Here is a 6,474-nt window from a genome sequence, read left to right on the forward strand (position 1 = left end):
TGAACCATGTATTTCTTTTCATCGCTAACATAGAATCAGCAGGTCTCTGCGCCATTTGGCGTAACAAAATCAACTAAACCATGTTTTTCCCTTAGGTTTCTTATCCTTTTCCCTTTTTTTTGCAGGAAAATATGCATGGCCAGGTTTCTCATCATGATAACCATGTTTTCAAACTTGCTAAAAAAAATACAACCATGCCAACTTTACTCTCATCATAGTGCCCATATTCATGTTATGCAAAGCTCCCCTTTTCCCAGACTATTATTTAACAACGTAATAAACATGTTTAAAAAATAGTATGATTTAGTTGAAGGTTCTCGCAGCATGAAACTATTTTCATCGACAACATGTCTTCAGCAGGTCTCTGCGCCATTTGACGCAACGGGTCAACTAGTTTTCATAAAGATCAAACATGACAGTTTGATAATTACATGAAGATAAAAATTCAAACCTCCTCACAAAGGAACTAGTGAGATAGTGATACTGACGGCATTTTTCTGCCTCGAAGCTCACAAGATCAGCATTACGCAAATATGCGTTAAATTCTTCCTTAATTCCTGCTCGATCCATGAAGTCCTCTGAAGGCCATTCACAAGGCCGCACTGGAGTGTCCCTTGGTGGCTCATCATCAACATCACACATTGCAAGCCTGGGTCCTTGTTTCCTTGGAGAACCACCTTGGTACATTTTCCTAAACATATTTCTTCGTCTGAAAAATTTCTGAATTTTTTAGTAACTTCAAATAAAAGTAAACCAAACTCAACAAAATTGATAGCAACTACTCCTACAAGTGCCTAGAGCCTATATCATACATCAAAACTACTTGGAACCACATAAAATTGACATGCAAGCTCAAGAACATGGTCACCTAAGCAGCAAAAATATGCAATGAATAAAGCACTAGAATAAAAACTAATTGGACCATTGGAGGAGTCACATACCAAGGAACAATCCCCCAAAGCAGTTTTGTGAGAGGTGCTTTGAACAAGGAGATCGAAAATCGCAGCAAAATGAGCTAGAACTCGTTCTTGAGCTGGATAATGGTGTTTGTGGGAGGAAGAAGGAGTGTGTGGGTGCAGGAATAAGTGGAGGAGGGCCACCGTGGGCCCACGAGGCAAGGGGGCGTGCCCTCCACCCTCGTGGCCAGGTGGATGCCCCCCCTGCCGTGTTCTCAGTGCCAAATATTCTCAAATATTCCAAAAAAATCATATTTAAATTTCAGGGCATTTGGAGAACTTTTATTTTCGGGGTATTTTTATATTGCACGGATAATTCAGATAACAGACAGAAAATACTATTTTTATTTTATTTAATATAAATAACAGAAAGTAAAAAGAGGGTACAGAGAGTTGTGCTTTCTAACTTCATCCATCTCATGATCATCAAAAGGAATCCATTAACAAGGTTGATCAGGTCTTGTTAACAAACTCATTTCGAATAACATGGGACCGAAGAAATTTCGAATAATACTAAGTTACCTCAACGGGGATATGCACATCCCTAATAATTAGAATATCATATTTCTTCTTGATAGTAGGTAGAGGAAATTCAAAACCTCCAAAAATAATCGATGGAATTTTTTCAATAGAATTGATACTATGAACTTGAGGTTGTTTCCTCGGAAAGTGTACCGTATGCTCATTACCATTAACATGAAAAGTGACATTGCCTTTGTTGCAATCAATAACAGCCCCTGCAGTATTCAAAAAGGGTCTTCCAAGAACAATAGACATACTATCATCTTCGGGAATATCAAGAATAACAAAGTCCGTTAAAATAGTAACGTTTGCAACCACAATAGGCACATCCTCACAAATACCGACATGTATAGCAGTTGATTTATCAGCCATTTGCAAAGATATTTCAATAGGTGTCAACTTATTCAAATCAAGTCTATGATATAAAGAGAGAGGCATAACACTAACACCGGCTCCAAGATCACATAAAGCAGTTTTAACATAGTTTCTTTTAATGGAGATGGTATAGTGGGTACTCCTGGACCTCCAAGTTTCTTTGGTATTCCACCTTTAAAAGTGTAATTAGCAAGCATGGTGGAAATTTCAGCTTCCGATATCTTTCTTTTATTAGTGAAAATTTCTTTCATGTACTTAGCATAAGGATTCATTTTAAGCATATCAGTTAATCGCATACGCAAAAAGATAGGTCTAATCATTTCAGCAAAGCGCTCAAAATCCTCATCATCCTTTTTCTTGGATGGTTTGGAAGGAAAAGGCATGGGTTTCTGAACCCATGGTTCTCTTTCTTTACCATGTTTCCTAGCAACAAAGTCTCTCTTATCATAACGTTGATTCTTTGACTGTGGGTTATCAAGGTCAACAACAGGTTCAATTTCCATATCATTATCATTGCTAGGTTGGGCATCAACATGAACATTATCATTAACATTATCACTAGTTTCAGGTTCATTACCAGATTGTGTTTCAACATCAGAAATAGAAATATCATTTGGATTCTCCGGTGTTTCAGTAATAGGTTCACTGGAAGCATGCAAAGTCCTATCATTCTTCATTTTCTTCCTTTTAGAAGGACTAGGTGCATCTATATTATTTCTCTGATAATCTTGCTCAATTCTCTGAGGGTGGACTTCAGGATACAAAGGTTCCTAAGTCATTTTACCAGTTCTAGTAGCCACTCTAACAACAAAATCATTATTCTTACTATTCAATTCATTGAGCAAATCATTTTGAACTTTAAGTACTTGTTCTACTTGAGTGGTAACCATATAAGCATGTTTACTAATAAGTTTAAGTTCACCTTTGACATTAGCCATATAATCACCCAAGTGTTCAAGCATATCAGCACTGCGTTTTAATTCTCTACCAAAATAAGCATTGAAATCTTCTTGCTTAACCATAAATTTATCAAACTCATCTAAGCATGGGCTAGCAAACTTAGTAAATGGGATTTCAGCTTTATCATATCTATAGAGAGAATTTACCTTTACTACCTGTGTCGGGTTATCAAGACCATGTATTTCTTCAATAGGAGATGGATTAAAATTATGCATTTCTTCGACAGGTGGTAAATTAAGACCATGTATTTCTTCAATAGGAGGTAAATTCTTAACATCTTCAGCTTTAATACCCTTTTCTTTCATGGATTTCTTTGCCTCTTGCATATCTTCATGACTGAGAAATAGAACACCTCTCTTCTTCGGAGTTGGTTTAGGAATAGACTCAGGAAGTGTCCAATTATTTTCATTAGTCAACATATTGTTTAATAGAATTTCAGCTTCATCCGGTGTTCTTTCCCTGAAAACAGAACCAACACAACTATCCAGGTAGTCTCTGGAAGCATCGGTTAGTCCATTATAAAAGATATCAAGTACTTCATTTTTCTTAAGAGGATGATCAGGCAAAGCATTAAGTAATTGGAGAAGCCTCCCCCAAGCTTGTGGGAGACTCTCTTCTTCAATTTGCACAAAATTATATATATCCCTTAAGGCAGCTTGTTTCTTATGAGCAGGGAAATATTTAGCAGAGAAGTAATAAATCATATCCTGGGGACTACGCACATAACCAGGATCAAGAGAATTAAACCATATCTTAGCATCATCCTTTAATGAGAACGGAAATATTTTAAGGATATAAAAGTAGTGAGTTCTCTCATCATTAGTGAACAGGGAGGCTATATCATTTTATTTAGTAAGATGTGCCACAACAGTTTCAGATTCATAGCCATAAAAAGGATCAGATTCAACCAAAGTAATTATATCAGGATCAACAGAGAATTCATAATCCTTATCAGTAACACAGATAGGTGAAGTAGCAAAAGCAGGGTCAGGTTTCATTGTAGCATTAAGGGATTGCTGCTTCCATTTAGCTAATAACCTCTTTAGATCATATCTATCATTGCAAGCTAAATAGCTCTAGTAGCTTCTTCATCCATAACATAACCCTCAGGAACAACAGGCAATTCATATTTATTAGGGGGAGAGTCTTCATCATCATTTCATCAATATTATCAGTTTCAATAATTTCATTCTCTCTAGCCCTAGCAAGTTGTTCAGCAAGAAATTCACCAAGTGGCATAGTAGTATCAAGCATAGAAGTAGTTTCATCATAAGTATCATGCATAGCAGAAGTGGCATCGTCAATAACATGTGACATATCAGAATCAATAGCAGAAGCAGGTTTAGGTGTCGCAAGCTTACTCAAAACGGAAGGTGAATCAAGTGCAGAGCTAGATGGCAGTTCCTTACCTCCCCTCGCAGTTGAGGGATAAATCTTGGTTCTTGGATCTTTCAAGTTCTTCATAATGATAAGCAGATATAAATCCCAAGTGACTCAATGAATAGAGCTATGCTCCCCGGCAACGGCGCCAGAAAATAGTCTTGATAACCCACAAGTATAGGGGATCGCAACTATTTTCGAGGGTAGAGTATTCAGCCCAAATTTATTGATTCGAGATAGGGGAGCCAAAGAATATTCTCAAGTATTAGCAGCTGAGTTGTCAATTCAACCACACCTGGAAACTTAATATCTGCAACAAAGTATTTAGTAGCAAAGTAATATGATAGTAGTGGTAACGGTTGCAAAAGGTAATGATAACAAAAGTAATGTTTTTGGTATTTTGTAGTGATTGTAACAATAGCAACGGAGAAGTAAATAAGCGAAGAACAATATATGGAAAGCTCGTAGGCAATGGATCGGTGATAGAGAATTATGCCGGATGCGGTTCATCATGTAACAGTCATAACCTACGGTGACACAGAACTAGCTCCAATTCATCAATGTAATGTAGGCATGTATTCCGAATATAGTCATACATGCTTATGGAAAAGAACTTGCATGACATCTTTTGTCCTACCCTCCCGTGGCAGCGGGGTCCTAGCGGAAACTAAGGGATATTAAGGCCTCCTTTTAATAGAGTAGCGGACCAAAGCATTAACACATAGTGAATACATGAACTCCTCAAACTACGGTCATCACCGGGAGTGGTCCCGATTATTGTCACTTCGGGGTTGCCGGATCATAACACATAGTAGGTGACTATAGACTTGCAATATAGGATCAAGAACTCACATATATTCATGAAAACATAATAGGTCCAGATCTAAAATCATGGCACTCGGGCCCTAGTGACAAGCATTAAGCATAGCAAAGTCATAGCAACATCAATCTCATAACATATTGGATACTAGGGATCAAACCCTAACAAAACTAACTCGATTACATGATAAATCTCATCCAATCCATCACCGTCCAGCAAGCCTACGATGGAATTACTCACGCACGGCGGTGAGCATCATGAAATTGGTGATGGAGGATGGTTGATGATGACGATGGCGACGAATTCCCCTCTCCGAAGCCCCGAACGGACTCCAGATCAGCCCTCCCGAGAGGTTTTAGGGCTTGGCGGCGGCTCCGAATCGTAAAACGCGATGAATCCTTCTCCCTTATTTTTTCCCTCTCGGAACACGAATATATAGAGTTGGAGTTGAGGTCGGAGGATCTCCAGGGGGCCCATGAGGTAGGGGGCGCGCCTAGGGGGGCAGGCGCGCCCCCACCTTCGTGGCTAGGGTGTGGGCCCCCTGGCCTTGATCTTTTGCCAGTATTTTTTATTATTTCCAAAAATATGCTCCCTGGAGTTTCAGGTCATTCCGAGAACTTTTGTTTCTGCACATAAATACCACCATGGCAATTCTGCTGAGAACAGCGTCAGTTCGGGTTAGTTCCATTCAAATCATGCAAGTTAGAGTCCAAAACAAGGGCAAAAGTGTTTGGAAAAGTAGATACGATGGAGACGTATCAAAGGTGTACCCAACAGTTTCCTTTGGGTATCCTATGAAGACACATTTCTTCGATTTAGGTTCGAGCTTATCAGGTTGAAGCTTTTTCACATAAGCATCGCAGCCCCAAACTTTAAGAAACGACAACTTTGGTTTCTTGCCAAACCATAGTTCATAAGGCGTCGTCTCAACGGATTTTGATGGTGCCCTATTTAATGTGAATGCAGCCGTCTCTAAAGTATAACCCCAAAACGATAGCGGTAAATTAGTAAGAGACATCATAGATCGCACCATATTTAGTAAAGTACGATTACGACGTTCGGACACACCATTATGCTGTGGTGTTCCGGGTGGCGTGAGTTGCGAAACTATTCCGCATTGTTTCAAATGTAGACCAAACTCGTAACTCAAATATTCTCCTCCACGATCAGATTGTAGAAACTTTATTTTCTTGTTATGATGATTTTCCACTTCACTCTGAAATTCTTTGAACTTTTCAAATGTTTCAGACTTATGTTTCATTAAGTAGATATACCCATATCTGCTCAAATCATCTGTGAAGGTGAGAAAATAACGATACCCGCTGTGAGCCTCAATATTCATCAGACCACATACATCAGTATGTATGATTTTCAACAAATCTGTTGCTCGCTCCATAGTTCTTGAGAACGGCGTTTTAGTCATCTTGCCCATAAGGCATGGTTCGCAAGTACCAAGTGATT

The sequence above is a fragment of the Triticum urartu genome, chromosome 1 (genome assembly GCF_003073215.2).
Source record: "Triticum urartu cultivar G1812 chromosome 1, Tu2.1, whole genome shotgun sequence".
NCBI lineage: Eukaryota > Viridiplantae > Streptophyta > Magnoliopsida > Poales > Poaceae > Triticum > Triticum urartu.